Below are 14,989 nucleotides of genomic sequence, written 5' to 3' on the forward strand. Positions count from 1 at the left end.
GTGAGTCAGACAATTTGTCGGCCCCAGCAGAGCCACCAGGCTCAGGGGTCAGCCTGCACTGGCCCAGCTCCGGAGGGGTTAATTCCCATCCCTTTGATCAAGTCAGTTTCCACAACAAACAAGGATCGGGTGTATTCCAGCTCTCGGTGGGGCAAATACACTTGGCTTCCAGCCCCGAAGGAGGCCGAGCCATCAACGGAAAGTGAGGAGGGCCGCTTTCCCCGCTTTGCCCTTGATTTACAATGGGCCGGGACACTTGACCTCCTGGAGTCTGTTTTCTCATTTAGAAACTTGTCACCTTCCTTTCCCTACGGAGAAGAGGGACTGAAAGAATGGGGGGCTGGTCCATTCAGCCCTTCCAAACAAGCCTGATGTTCTCACTTCTTATTTAAAACACACACACACACACACCCCTGCTTCCCCCTTTCCCCCCTTAATGGACTGGGAACTTTTGAAAAACTGCCTGGCGGCAGGACTTGTGAAGGGTGCTCCCTCCCTCCTCTTGGAGCTCTCTGCGGGATTAGATGCTACTGACTGTCCCTCGGAGCTGTATCTCCAGGGGAAGAGAGACATGTTGTCACGATCTGCCTGCTCCTAGTCAAATTGCTCAGCCCCTCCTTGCCTCAGTTTCTTCAACTGTAGAATAAAGGGAGTGGGCCATGGGCTGGAAGGTTCCTTCTGTCTGAGCCTCCTCTTAGGGACTTGATGGCACTCATCTCTCCATCGGTTTCCCAGCGTGCCGCTCGGTGTAAATGCGAGTGTTTATTATTACTATTATTATTATTATTATTATTATTATTATTAGGCAATCCTGGCTCTCCATCGTGCCGTGCCCCCTCGCTGCGGCCGCACCCCCGAATCTTTGTGCTGGGCCCACTTCTCTTTTCTTTCTGTGCTCTCTCGCTTGGGGAGCGCATTGGTTCCCCCGGATTGAATTCGATTTCTCTGCAGGTGAGTCTCCTAGAGGAACAGCCACCCATAATCTTTCTTCTGAGCTAGAAGTGCCTCTTGGCCCCATGGAAATGCCGGTGTCACGGGCGGCTCCATTTAGCCAACGCAGAACTCGTTCTCTCCTCCTTCGATCCTGCTCTTCTCCAAACCCCTATTTCTCTCAAGGGCCCTCCTGCTCCTAAGCTCCGGGCGGGTCCTCAGGGGCGCTCTGTGCCAGGCACTCGGAATACAAAATCAAAGAGGGGAAAAATAGTCTCTACCCTCGCAGACTCTGTATTCTGCGGGGGCTGGAGGCGGTGGAGGCGGGGGAGTTAGAATCACGTCCATGGACTAGTCAATATAAAGAAAATATGAAGCCATCTGAGGGAGGGGAGGCACTAACAAGTGGGGGCCTGGTGGGCGGGGCGAGAGACAAAGACAGCTCCTTAGAGAAGGCGGTACTTCAGCTGAGCCTTGAAGGGAACCCATTCCAGACAAAGGAAGCAGCCTGTACAAAAGCTGGGAGGTGAGAGATGGGCCACCAAAGGGAAGGAACAGTAAGCAAGCCAATTTTCGGCAACATAGACCGAGTCCAGAGAGTCCCAGGTGTGGACTGCTAAGCCCCCAAAGCGAGATGGGAGCCAACCCAGGCGATGGAGGGCTTTCAGAGGAAGTGGAGGAATTTGAATTCTCTCCTAGGGCTAAAAGGACATGAGTCTTTGCAAAATGAAGCGATTTGCCCTGGGCCACCCAATTACCTGAGGGAAGCCAGGCTTTCTCCCAGAGGTCTTTGCACTTGCGTTCTGTAACCCAACGTCACAAGGGGCAGATCGGGATGGGGTTGCTAACAGGGGCGACCAGTGGTGCCTTTACCTGGGTGGCACACAAACCTTTAATATCTTCTGGAAGAAGAAAAAGAGCCCCTCCTGCCATTCGGGTGTACAGTGAAGCCCCATCCGCAGGGCTAATGGGCATGAAAGGATGGGGGAGGCTGGGGGAAGGCTCCATGGCGTCCTCTAAAGCACGTCCACACACACTCCCTCTCACTGGAGCCTCCCTCCCTCGACCTCGGGAGGCAGGCAAGAATTGGGGGGAGAGGGAGCCTCTCTGCCTGTGTCCGGCAGGTCCGTGGGCTACTCCCGATCAAGTGGGCTAGTGGCTTCAGCTGGCTTCCCCAGTGTTCCCTCAGCACAGTGCCTGGCACACAGCAGGGCTTCATAAATACTTGTTGACTGACTGGCTGGTTTAATGGCCACATCAGATCAACTTGAAAGTCCCCAGGCTGACAGCATGGCTATCAGCCTTTATCACATCCCTTCCCCCAAACAAATTAACTACAGAAAAGCCAATTAGAGTGTTTCCTATAGATATGGACTCCGTCTGTTGGCACCTGAATGAAGCGGGGCTGCCTAGGTCTGATGTTGTTAGCTTATTTCACCGAGAGCATTAACATGTCTCTCTCTCTTAAGAGGTTTCTATGGATACCGCCTATGAAGCATTTCATTCACATCTATCCAATTTAAAAATTCCCATTTTAAATGCTCTTTTGTTCCCCTCACACCCTTTTCAGGATCTGCACATGATATTTGCAGTTAATTATCTTAAAACAATAGTCAACAAAGGCATTCGGCAGCCAGAAATTTTAAATTAATACAATGTTTGAGCACTTAAGGCTGAGCTCTTCCATTAGGACACCCTGTGTCTGGGGGGGGGGGGGGGGCTGGGGGGATCTGAGAGCTGGGGAGTCTGCTCTCATTTCTGTGCTATTATTCCAAACCTAGCCATGTGGATGGGGCTAGATTGGCTTTCAAGTAGGGGGCCCCTGAGAACGAACCCAGCATTTTTCCTGGAAACTAGGAGAAACCAATTCTGCTACTTCTGTTTGTCATTATTCTGACAACTCACATTTCTCTGGTGCTTCAAAGACTGCAAAGGGTTTTATATCCATTTTCTGCTTTAGCCTCACAAACATCCTGTGAGGAGGAAACAAGGCTCCATGAGGTCTTGGGATTGTAAATTTAGGGTTAAAGGGGCCCTCAAAGGTTCCCTAGTGCAATCCCTTCTTTTTACAATTAAGGAACCCAAGACCCAGAGGACTGAAGTGATTTATTTGTGCAAGGCCTTGATGGTGAGTGAAAGAGGCAGGTTTTGAACCCAGCTCCTCTGATTCCAAATGCAGGACTGTTCCACCTGAAATCACTTGCTCATAGTCACTAGCTAGTCAAGAGAGGCGTAGGGGAGGGAAGAGGAAGAGACATTTATTAAGAAACTTCTATGTGCCAGGCACTATGCTAAATGCTTTACTGATATTATTTTCTTCTAACATAATGCCTAGTCCAGTATTGTTTCCATTTGACTGTAATACTTTCTACAATATTTCTCTACTCAATATTACTACTACCTCTACTTCCACTACTACTATTATTCTTAACCATAGATCAAAATCATATAGAAACAAGATAAAGTGCCCATCATTCCAGTTGTCTTGTCAGCTACTGGAGTGGTACCAAGGACACTTTTAGTGAACCTACAGAGGAAGCGTTCTGAGATTTAGTTACAAATAGTATTTTTTTTCTACCTGTAAAATAGCCCCTCATTGCTCTTTAGGTTTTCCTCCCTAGCAGACTCCTCATCACCATTTCCCCACAGCCTTCTCACTCGAAGATTTTAAACCAATGGACATTTATGAAGAACTTACTCTGTGCCAGGCACTGTGCTAAGTGATAGGAATACAATTAATAAAAAGAAGAAAAGTTCTTGCCCTCAAGAAGCTCATAATCTAACAGGGGTGATATGAACTGAAATGTCCCACAAACCCTGCCAAGTAGCTGTAAACAATCAAAGGAATATGGAAATGATGACTAGTTGATTGATATGAAGTCACCTTTCAGATAAGACATATAGGTTGCTTAGATTTATATATATGAGAAAATTCCTTATATCACATGACCTAAGTCCTTGGTTAAAGGAGCTCAGTTTCCCAGGCTCACAGGATTGGTTTAAACAATGCTCAGTTTCCACAATCACTGGCCTCCTTAGTGCCTTGCATAGAAAGCAAAATTTGACAGAAAGTATCCCCAGCATGCTTACCATATCATTAGCATTCCATGTCTGTTGTGACTTTCACACACACACACACACACACACACACACAGAGTGGACAGATGAAATTAATCTTGGGAGACCAAAGTGGACCATTAGTGAAGTGATATCAGTTCCATGAAAATGGTAGGACAACAATCACCCAAACAAATGACCCCTTCATTAGTAACTCTAATTGTGTCCCCTGCCATCAAGGGGAGACAACATATTAAAGGAGTTAGGAAACAGGGTGGGGATTGACATCAGAATGTACCTGGTGGGAGTTGGGGTGCCTATTGTTCCACAGCAAGGAAACTGATGCAGAGTGAAACAATCCCCCAAATTCAGCTTCTGCCCTCTATAAAGGAAGGCATTGGGAGGAGTTTTGCACTCCACTCTCCAGCACTCCAGTCAGAGGGGAGAAGAAGCTGTGGGAGAAAGAATCATTCAACACTTGAATTAGCAGCTTGAAATTAGAGGTGATGAACTGATCCTGGGAGAGGCATCCTTGTGTTATGTGGGAGATGAAACCAGGAAGGGAATCACATGCAGAGTGGAACCAATTCCTTTCTTCCTTATGGACTTCTCACCCTCCCCTGTCACTCCTTCCGCTTATTGGTCAGTTACTCGTAGAACTCCACTTTATGAAAGGACTCTGGCCAGCCTACTGCCACTACTCCCTACTTCCTTCCTCTCCTTTCCCCACCATACTGTCCTTGCACGGCAAGTCTCCTCAGCCACTTTCAACTTCATTTTATCTTCTCCCATTAGAATGTCAATTTATTAAGGGCCTGCTCTGTCTTTCCTTTGACTTGTTTTTGTATTACCAATATTTTGCCACCGATACGTGTACATACTAAGCACTTAATAAGTGTTTGTTCATTTGACTCCTGGACCTCTCCAGTACTATCTCATACAGCCCTCCTTCACTCCTTCTATGCCTCTGCCACAGCAAACCATTTCCCATTGTTGGTTCTCATTGGGTCCTATCCAGGGCTGTACTGGAGAGAGCTCAAACTGACTCATGGGAGCCAATTATTAAATTTTTGGAGTATTTACATCTGGGAAATCAGCAAACTCTACAAAGCAGTCTCGATTTATTGCTTTGTTTATTTTCTAGACTTGATAAGATCTTGGGAAACAACATTGCAGGCTAAACCTTTATAAAGTGTACATTTGGGGGGAGAGCTGATCATTAAACATTTACCAACATATTCCTGACCCATTTCCATAACAATTGAAATTTAGATTGGAATGTAACATTTGCAATGTGCTTTGCCTATATTATCTCATTACATCCTCTCTATCACCTTGTAGGGTGGGCACTACCAGTATGATAAATCCTATTTGTCTTAGAAGGCATGGAAGTCTATGGCATAAATCAATGACCCCCTCCCCCAAGTAAAGAACCTGGCAAGATGCTCTTCACTCTGATACCTTCATCCAACAGAAAGTCTCTTTCAGTCAAATGTGTAAGTGGGTGAAAACATGAGGACTCCACTGGGACTGGTTAAAGACTTGGTCATTTGGGGACACTGCCAATGTGGGAATTTGCTGGACTATTTCTATTTTTTTCTCGGGTTTTCCCCCTTTTTTAATGGAAGGAAAAGTGAGAGAAAGAAAGTAAACACTTGCTAATTGTAAAAGATTAATATATTTTTAAAGTTGGTCACATCTGAAGGCTTGGATGAAACCAACAAACTAGGGGAGAATCTGCCATTCCAGCCATTGAGCAGCACAGTGGTGGGGCACTTCCATCTTACCCCCTAGCGGGTATTCACTTGGGGTTGGGTGGGGAGTAGAAAGAGCTTCTGTCTCCTCCCTATTCTGGAGCAGAGGAGGATCTTGTGAACTTTGAAAAGGCAGAAGACTTTCTGGGACTGTAAGAGTGACACTAGACTGGCAATGACTGGTGGCACCTTCTATCTGCCTTAGGAATTGAGAGACACATTGAAGACACCCAGAAGAAAGGCATTTCTGGACACTATCAGATGCCTAGCAGAAAGCTGCACCACCCTTAAGGGGAACTTCCTGATGACCCCATGAATGGAAAAACCTTCATGAAAGTCTGAAGCATCCTTTTCTTATCTGAGCTGTTTGAATTTGAGTTCATTTGTACCCAGATTCAATAAATACTCCTGAGATCCTGTACCAGACTCTGAGGGAGAATTCTTTATAATCACTGACAAAAGCAGGATTCAAAACCAGGTCTTGAATTCAAGTTCTAACACTGGCCACTGTATACCTCTCAGTATCTTTGCCTCCCCATTCTCCATGCCTGGAATGGAAATCTCTTTCCCCATTTTGATCTCTGGAAGACCAATTCATTCCTTGAAGGTCTAGTTGATAAGTTAAAGTATGTCTAAGAAGTAAGTCTACTTCTAAGGAAAAAAAATTCCTTTGACTTCTTTTTACTGCCCCTCCCAGTGAAACAGCACTGAATTTCAGAGTCAAAAGAGGCTTCAGAGGTTGTCTAGTCTGACCTATCAGAAAAGAGATCAATGACATTGCATAATTATCATGGTTGTATCTTAGCTCCTGGAGATCATTCCTGATCTAAATATCACATCTCTGAGGTTCGCTGCGGATCCCTCTAGTATGCATCTTATCTAAGTATCTTCTTGGGATCCCCAGAGTTTAGCTGTCAGTACCATATAGAAAGTCCTGCTTGGTCTCTTGGTTGGTTGCTCTCTCTTAGCACAGAACAGCACACTGTGTACCATAAATGCTAAATAAAATGGGTTTTGAATGGAATTAAAATAGACCTAGTCCTTTGGATTGCTCCCATATTATTACACATCACACAGCTCTCTAGTTTTGATTTCCTGACCAAGCGTTGCTGAACAAAAATATTTTTTAGGGAGGAGGAGGAAGAAAAAGAAACCCTTGGGAAAGGGTGGAGGTGGGGTTTTCTGGGGATTTGCTTTAATAGTCAGTTTGATCATTTGTCATACCTTTCCCACCCCTTCAACCCCAACTTGTTTTTGACCACTCTGATGGTTCTGTTTCACTCACTGAAATGCAAATGTATAGCAAATCATTCCCTGGATTCAGATACTAGTCAAGCTTTGAGATGATAGGGGTCATTGTAGATTATTAATCCCTATAGAATCCCCTAGAACAGTGATGGCACACCTATGGCGTGAGTGCCAAAGATGGCATTCAGAGTGCTCTCTAAAGGCATGTAGGTACCCCTCACCCAATTCATTACTAAAAAGGAAGAAAGACTCCGGTGGAGTTGCTCCCCTCCCCTTCTCCATCACACCTGATATTTTTTCACATCACCCACCCTTCTATTCAGTAGCCCAGTGGGGACCCACAGGGGGTAAGGTGGGCAGCTCCCAGGTGGCATAGCTGGAAGGGAGTGGAGCACTTAGGGCACTCCCCCCACCTCTCTACACTTGCTGAGGACATTCCTCCCTTCTCCCACCTCTCTGCCCAACAACCCAATGGGAGTGCTTTCTCCTACCCCTGTGGGGTAAGGGGTTCATGCAGCACTCCTTCTCTAAAGATTCACCATCTCTGCCCTAGAATGAAAGAGCTGGGAGAGAACTCAATGACTCTTAGTGCCACTGATGCCTGAATCACATGTCTAAGTCATCCTCCAGTCTTAAGTTGAAGTTCTCCAACTAGCAGAGTCCTCTACCATTCCACAACCTTTAATCATTAGGAAACTTTTCCTGAAAGGGTCTAGTCCACCCCTCCCCCTTTTCTTTCTTTCTTTTTTTTTTTTAAACCCTTACCTTCCTTCTTGGAGTCAATACTGTGTATTGACTCCAAGGCAGAAGAGTGGTAAGGGCTAGGCAATGGGGGTCAAGTGACTTGCCTAGGGTCACACAGCTGGGAAGTGTCTGAGGCCAGATTTGAACCCAGGACCTCCCATCTCTAGGCCTGGCTCTCAATCCACAGAGCCACCCAGCTGCCCTCTCCCTCCCCCTTTTCTAATTGAGGCCAAGAACATCAGAGCAAGTTGGGCAAAAATCACAGTGTACTTTGGATTGGGAACCCAGATTGACATTTGCACGTTCCAGATTTAGGGTTCTTTCCTCTGTTTATAGACTCCTGGAACCTAAAAAAACCAGCTAATCCAATACAGAATGACCTTGGTCTACTGACTTTACCTGTTCATGGAAAAAATGTTTTCTTTGTTAGGTAGTGCAGTGGATAAAGTACTGGTTCTGGAGTCAAGAAGACTTGAGTTCAAATCCATCCTCAGACCCTTACTAGCTCTGTGATCCTGGGCAAGTCATTTAACCTCAGTTTGCCTCAGTTTCTTAAAATGTAAAATGGGGCTATTAAGAGCATCTACTTCCCAGGGTTGTTGTAAAGCTCCCATGAAATGATACTTGTAAAAGGCCTGGCACATAGTAGGCACCATATAAGTGTTTCGTCCTGCCTCCTTTCCTTTCTCTCCTCCCTGCTCCTCTCCTTTCCTGTTTTCACATCAGGAACAACTTTCATGCTTTAATTGAAATACTCTGTCGGCTTTATTGCCTTTTCTGGAATCCTGGAGTTTATCATTAGAAGCTGCCAAATTCTGGGATCTTTGAGTCGCCCGAGGAACAAATGTGCTGCGCTGTCCGTTGTCGGCCTGACTTGCCCTGCTCCTGGGCCAGATTCTTTCCGCCCCCCCCCCCCCTTCTCTGGCTGGTAAAGAGACTTGAAGGCTGTCCTGGCCTCCCCTGCGTACGCCCACAGGTTGAAGGGCTCCCCAGGTCACCGGCACGGCTAATGGGCTCCATTTGGGTGTCCCCCAGCCTTTTTCCGTTCCCATCACACAGAACCTTCACCGCTTAGCCTTGTGGGTGCTTCTCTGGAAATACCTTGCCAGTGAGTGAGCCACCTCGGACTGCTGGGGCTCCTCGTGGGCCAAACTACCCACGTCTGCCCTTTGACTTCTGCTTTCAAGCTACAGTCGGTGAGTTCTTGGGGAGTTGGGCCAACGGCTCTCCGGGGTCACCCTTCCTAAGGGGGGAGGGGCTCTTCATGACCCCTTCTAGTGAAGAGAGACAACATAGTGCTGGAAGAGAATTTGCCTTGGCCTTCCTTGGGAAGTCATGTGTTCAAGTCCTGCCTCGCACACATCCTGGTGGGGTGACCTAATTTCTCTGCGTTACAGGCAGTGCTACATGTTACAGAGCGGTGCTGACCGGAGGCTTTCCCTTCCTGAAGCGGGCCCAGGAAGTCTCTTCCGCTCTTCTTGGCTCCTGTCGTCGCTCCTCTTTCCGGGGGGCTCTTGTGCTTTCCCTCCTACAGTGCGAGTTTCTAGAGAGCCGGGCGGGTCCTCCCCTCCATGCCTGCACCCAGCATTCGGGGGGCTTTAGGAGATGCCTTTTGAGCCAGATCGTATTTTGCTGAGCTGAGGGAAGTCATTTACTTTGGGTGAGGAAGGGCCGAGTGCGAGGGGCCGAAGGATCCTTCCCGCACTGCTCCTGATGGAGCTCTGTCTCCGGGAAAAGCTGCTGGCCCAGGCCTGCCCCTGGGGGCCCCCAGCGTGTGACCCCGGGCCAGTCCCTTCACTGTTTGCCTCCATTTCCCCAAAGGAGGCGAGAGGGGCCAGATCCATCCCCGCGAGGGTCTGGCTCCCACAGCCCGTGTGGGCTCTCTGGGCCCCAAAGGCCAGGGTGTGCTGTTTGGTAGCTTCTGCTCGCGGCCCCCAGAGAAGAGCCCCTTCCTCCGCCCTCTGCTTGTCCCAGGGACGGCAAGGCTCCAAGGCAGCTCCCCGGAGGAGGAAGCCGGCAGCGGCTTCCCAGAGGCCTTCCCAGCACCACTAATTGCCATCCTCAGGTTCCAAGAGCCAAGAAGGGCCGAGCCTGAGCCTGGGGGAGGGAGGGGGCCGCGCGGCCCCCCTGCAAGGCCGGCCTCTCTGGGCCGTTCTGAGCTTGGGCTGGAGAGCCGGCTGGGAGCGCCTCCCGGTTCAGGTTGTCCCACGAAGCCCAGCCGACTTCCCACTCTGTGTCCTAATGAGTGCAAGCCCACAAAGCCTGCGCCAGCCCCATGGGGTCAGCCATCTGGAGCGCCGGCCCTGGACCTGCCACAGGTAAGCAGCGCCGGGCTGGAGGCTGCGGCTCCTTTCATCGCTCTCCGGCTCTCTGCTGGGGGCGCCACTAATGAGCGGCTGCGAGAGGGGAAGGCAGGGAGGAAGCGGGGCGGCCGCTGCCCAGAGGAGCCCCAAATTGGATCCTGCACGATGGACTCCTCCGGGCTTGCCCCTATTAACTGCAGCTCTTCTGACACTCCTCGGGACGGCGCGGGAGCGACTTCGGCGGCCACTGGCCGTCCTCCGCCCGCCGGGCTCCCTAATGAGGCCACCCCCGTGCAGAGGCCAAGCGAGGGAGGCCTGCCCAGACAAAGAGCCCTCCCTGCCTCTCAGGCTGCCTGCTGTCTACTCTGATCAATGTTTGTCGATCGGCTGGGCCTCTTTATTGTGACCCCATTTGGGGTTTTCTTGGCAGAGATCCTGGTGTGGTTGGCCATTCCTTCTCCAGCTCATTTTACAGAAGAGGAAACTGAGGCAGAAAGGGCAAAGTGCCTTGCCCAGGGTCACCTAGCCAGGAAGGGTCGGAGGTTGGATTTGAACTCAGGAAGATGAGTCTTTCCTGCTCCAGGCCCGGTGCTCCATCCAAGCCTCTCTCCTTAGAAAGTGAGCTCCGTGAGGTCAGGGACCATATTTGTGCCCTTTGTTTGTACCTTAGTCGGGCGACAAGCATTCCCTAAGTGCCAGGCACTGTGCCAAGTAAGCTCGCCTTCTGTTTACCCCGCAGATCTTCGAAGAATGTGCGTGGTGAGATCCCAAACCAGGCCCGCATTCCAGACTCAGCAGTGCGAAGGAGGAAGCACGCTCTATCGGCCCCACCGTCCTCCTTCACGCGCCTCCTGGTCTCCACCCCAAGCCGGGGGCCCCAGAGAGGGTGGGTGTGGGGAGAACTTTCCCTCCTTCAGGCCCCAGATCTTCGGGACGCAGGACAGTAGGCGGACGGGGCACCTTCGGCTCCCCAGGCTGCTTCTCCTCCTGGTCTCCTCTAGTGGCCCAGGCTTGCCAGCAGTGACTACGCCAGCAAGGACAGCATTTCAAGAAACTGAAAGCACTGATCAATGTGGGAAGCACTGGCCTGGGAGAGTGGCCGTCCCAAATGGATGGACGTTGTTCCATCATGGAGGAAAATCGTCCTAGACTCATTTGACTGATTAAATCAGGCAGCACATTCTCCCTCCCCTGGCAGTCCAGGCAGCACAGTGGATACAGCTCTGGGCCTGGAGGCAGGAAAAGCTGGGTTTAAATCCAGTCTCCGAAACTCACAAGCTGTGTGACTGTGGCCAAGTCACTTAACCTCTGTCTGCCTCGACAGGACTACCTCCCTCCCAGGGCTATTTTAGGGATCAGACGATGTGATGTTTGTAAAGCACAGAGCCCAGTGCCTGGTATGGAGCAGGCACTTCCTAGATGTCTGCTTCCTTCACCACCCCCTTCCCACTTAGAAATTGCTGGAAAGCTCCATTATCCTGGAAAAGGACCAGCAACTCATCTCCCCGCCTGGAGAAATGCTCTTTATTGGCAGCAGCCATACTGAGGACTCCTTGGGGCTAGGGGAAACCAGGTTCTGGGTTGAGTTGAGCCTGGGTGAGAGGAAGTCAGCTCAGAGAAGAATCAACCAGGGTTTGATGCATTTAAACCAGGAGAAAGTGAGAGGTGTTGCCTAGGGATCCTGGTGCTTAACTTGAACCCAGAACCCCAGAGGGGAAAAGGTGAGTCCTGGGACAAGAGCCCTGCCAGAACAAACTCTATGGAAGCCAGGCCAGGGAGGGGGCTTCTGGTGCTACATGAAGAGGATTTCAAAGCCCAGGGTCAGTGGAATGTAGGTTCTGGAGGACATGCGTTGGTACCATTATGCCTTTGTTTACCTAGCAGGTCCCAGCTGGAAGTGGAGAAATAAGGGAGGCGGATAATCCACAGAGGAGGTTGTGGTGATGTCCCCTGATGTAAGGAGGGATGGGATCTCTGTGTGTGGGGTCCGCAGGCATTAAGTAAGCCCAGTTCCAGTAGGGATGCTGGGTAGGAGGAGACCCATGGGGGAACCACTGTTGCCCAGGCTGGAATGGAGAGGAACTCAGGGAAGATAGCAGCCAAGCCTCAGGGAGAGTTATGTCATGTCTCTTGTCCCTTGCTGAAAATAAGGCCAGGGTGATGAATGTGGCGGATTCGAATTATGTGGGGTTGTGGGGGCCGGGGGAGGGGTTGTCTCATCCCAGACCCAGCGGACTGCTTCATTCCATATTGATTCTGAGCCCAGCATCCTAGATGAGCTGACATTGACTCAGTGGAATATCCAGAAAGGAACAAAAGAGGCTCCACTGCCTCAACTACACATAAAGCAAAGGGATGCTGCTGCACTCAGTAGAGAAACAAATCCGATCTTGCCTCCTTCTAATCACCTCCACCATGTACTTGGTTCTGCTTTGCAGTGGGGAGAAGCAGAAGGAGCCCAGTCCCTTGATTCCGCTCCTACGCCCACCCAAAGGCCTTCCAAACGCTTGCAGGCAGAGGCAGGTGCCTGTAATTAAGCCAAACGTGGGGTCAGATGACTGAGCATCTAGGAGGGCCCCCCCAGCTCTAAGAGCCTGGCAGAAGCCAATTTTTACATCACAGGTCAAAGGTGGCTGATATCATTCCCTTCCCCAGTTTCAACCTTTGGCAGGCTTCTCTTGGGTGTCCTCTGCAATTAGAATCAGCTGAAAGTGTGGCAGGAAACTGAAAAACATCATTCAGGGACTAGTGTGAGAAATGGCTCGTTGGGGACTGAATGTGCGCGTGCTGCGTGCCTTGAAAAAATGAGGCCACGTGGGGGAAGTAATTGATGACCTTTTCTGCCCTGAGTTGTGCCTGCTGTCAGGAGCTCAAGTCTGACTGTTCATCAGGATGTATTTGGCAACTAGTCCTGCGCCTCCTGAAGACCTAGTACGATCCTTGGAGCTTGGTGGGGCTGGGTCCACAAAGACCAGTCTGTAGCAGAGACCCTGTTCCATTCACTGGTTGCTATTCAGGGTGAGGAGGAAGCAAGGTGGGATATTAAGGAGCATCTGTGTTTCAAAAAAGTTTGAAGAGTAAAGGCTAGGAATGAGGATTGCGAAGGGGAGCTCCGGTTCTGAGGTTCATGGCTCAGAGGATGGAGGCCAGGGACACCTGAGTCTAATCCTACCTTAAGTGTTTATGTGAATCAGTGCAAGTCACTTCCTCTGAAATTCAGTTTCCACATTTGTAAATGAGCAGAAAAATCGTACCTACCTCAAGAGTTATTGAGAAATTCAAATGAGATGATATATTTCTATATGAATGTCAGTGCCAATCTGGCCTCAGACACCCACTAACTGTGTGACGCTGGGCAAGTCACTTAACTGTCTCAGTCTCCTCATCTGCAAAATGAGCTGGAGAAGGAAATGGCCAACCACTCCAATTTCTTTGCCAAGAAAACACAAAGAATCACACATGCCTGAAAATAATTGAACAATAGATACTAATGTGATTTTCTCATGGGCAGGGTCTGTTCTGTCTTTGTTTCCTGGATATTTCCTTGCATCCAGTAAGCACTTAATAAATGTTTATTGAATCATATTTCATCTCTTCTCACAGACTCTGTTCCTCTGTATGCAAAAGCCAACCAATTCCTTCAGACTTCGCCAATGATTGCTGAATGTACAAGAATGGGAGGGAACGTGGTTTTTATAGGGCCATTGGGTGTACAGACTATGTTCTGAGTAGATGGACAAAAAGTTCAGGGATGCTCTGGTACTTCCATATTCTTTAAGTATTGATTATGGACTCGGTTTCCTGGGATTGCGGAACTAGGATGTTGTTGGGATGCAGCATAGTACATTCCAAAGAGTGTTGGCCTCTGGGGTTAGAAGCTTTGGGTTCAAATTGTATTTTAATTTAAAATCCAAGAATTTTGATTTTTTGTTTGAGATTGTATTTTTTTTAAACCCTTACCTTCCGTCTTGGAGTCAATACTGTGTATTGGCTCCAAGGCAGAAGAGTGGTAAGGGCTAGGCAATAGGGGTCAAGTGACTTGCCCAGGGTCACACAGCTGGGAAGTGTCTGAGGCCAGATTTGAACCCAGGACCTCCTGTCTCTAGATCTGGCTCTCAATCCACTGAGCTACCCAGCTGCCCCGTTGAGATTGTATTTTTATAAAAATCCAAGATTTTGATTTTGTTCGAGAAAAGATCTTCAAGGGAGAAGCTTGCTAACTCCTAAATCCAGAGAACAAACTGTTGCAGAAAGATGCCAGAAAACCTACACTACAGCAAGAAGATCAAGAATGAACTTTGGGTGTGGTTGATTGAAGTGAAGTTTGATTTAACATTTATTGTAAATGTAAGCTTTTATGCCAAAGGGACTGCCCTAATTTGGCTTTCTGTCAATGTGCCTAGCAAAACATTAGTTTTGCTTTCTTTCTTTTCTATTCCTCCCTCACTACTCTAATTTACTCTTAGAAAATGGAATATTGTATAAATCTGTAGTTAGAAGAATTTAGGACTATAAGATGATTATGTTAAATGATCAATGGGGAGACTAGTCTCCCAATGATCACCAGGGGGGATTGTGAATCTTTAAAAACTGCTCAGACTGTACCTTAGAAGATTTGATTAAGCTATTCACCATTTTCTACAATGGAGGTACTTGGTCAGGAATGTATTGGGAACTTTAAAATTACTCCACCCTGCTCAGACAGTACCTTAGGGGAAGATAAAGTTGTAAACTCCTGATGGAACAATGAAAAGTCCCTAACTCATACTTATAGTAAAGCTAGAACCTTAAGCTAGGTCTATTTTTAGATCTAATACAAAAGGGTGCTAAGTACCTATAAAGGTTAAATCAACCACTAAAAGTTCAAACAACTTACAAAAGGCAAGCTTAACAAAAGAGGTGTGAAGTTTTAGTCTAACCAGAGAAGGTGAGAACTAAAGAGAGATGTGAACT

The 14,989-nt window shown here is 48.5% G+C and overlaps 1 long non-coding RNA gene across 2 annotated transcripts; it reads left to right on the forward strand.

Moving 5' to 3' along the window:
• Positions 1 to 1,365: 1,365 nt before the first annotated feature.
• On the forward strand, positions 1,366 to 6,160 carry LOC107651157 (uncharacterized). 2 transcript variants are annotated; one of them, XR_008915989.1, is made up of 3 exons: positions 1,366 to 1,456; positions 5,329 to 5,483; positions 5,947 to 6,160. It is a non-coding gene; the product is annotated as an uncharacterized LOC107651157 (long non-coding RNA). The 2 variants fall into 2 exon arrangements; XR_008915988.1 differs by having other exon boundaries at positions 1,388 to 1,487.
• Positions 6,161 to 14,989: the final 8,829 nt, after the last annotated feature.

The sequence above is a fragment of the Monodelphis domestica genome, chromosome 2 (genome assembly GCF_027887165.1).
Source record: "Monodelphis domestica isolate mMonDom1 chromosome 2, mMonDom1.pri, whole genome shotgun sequence".
Classification (NCBI taxonomy): domain Eukaryota; kingdom Metazoa; phylum Chordata; class Mammalia; order Didelphimorphia; family Didelphidae; genus Monodelphis; species Monodelphis domestica.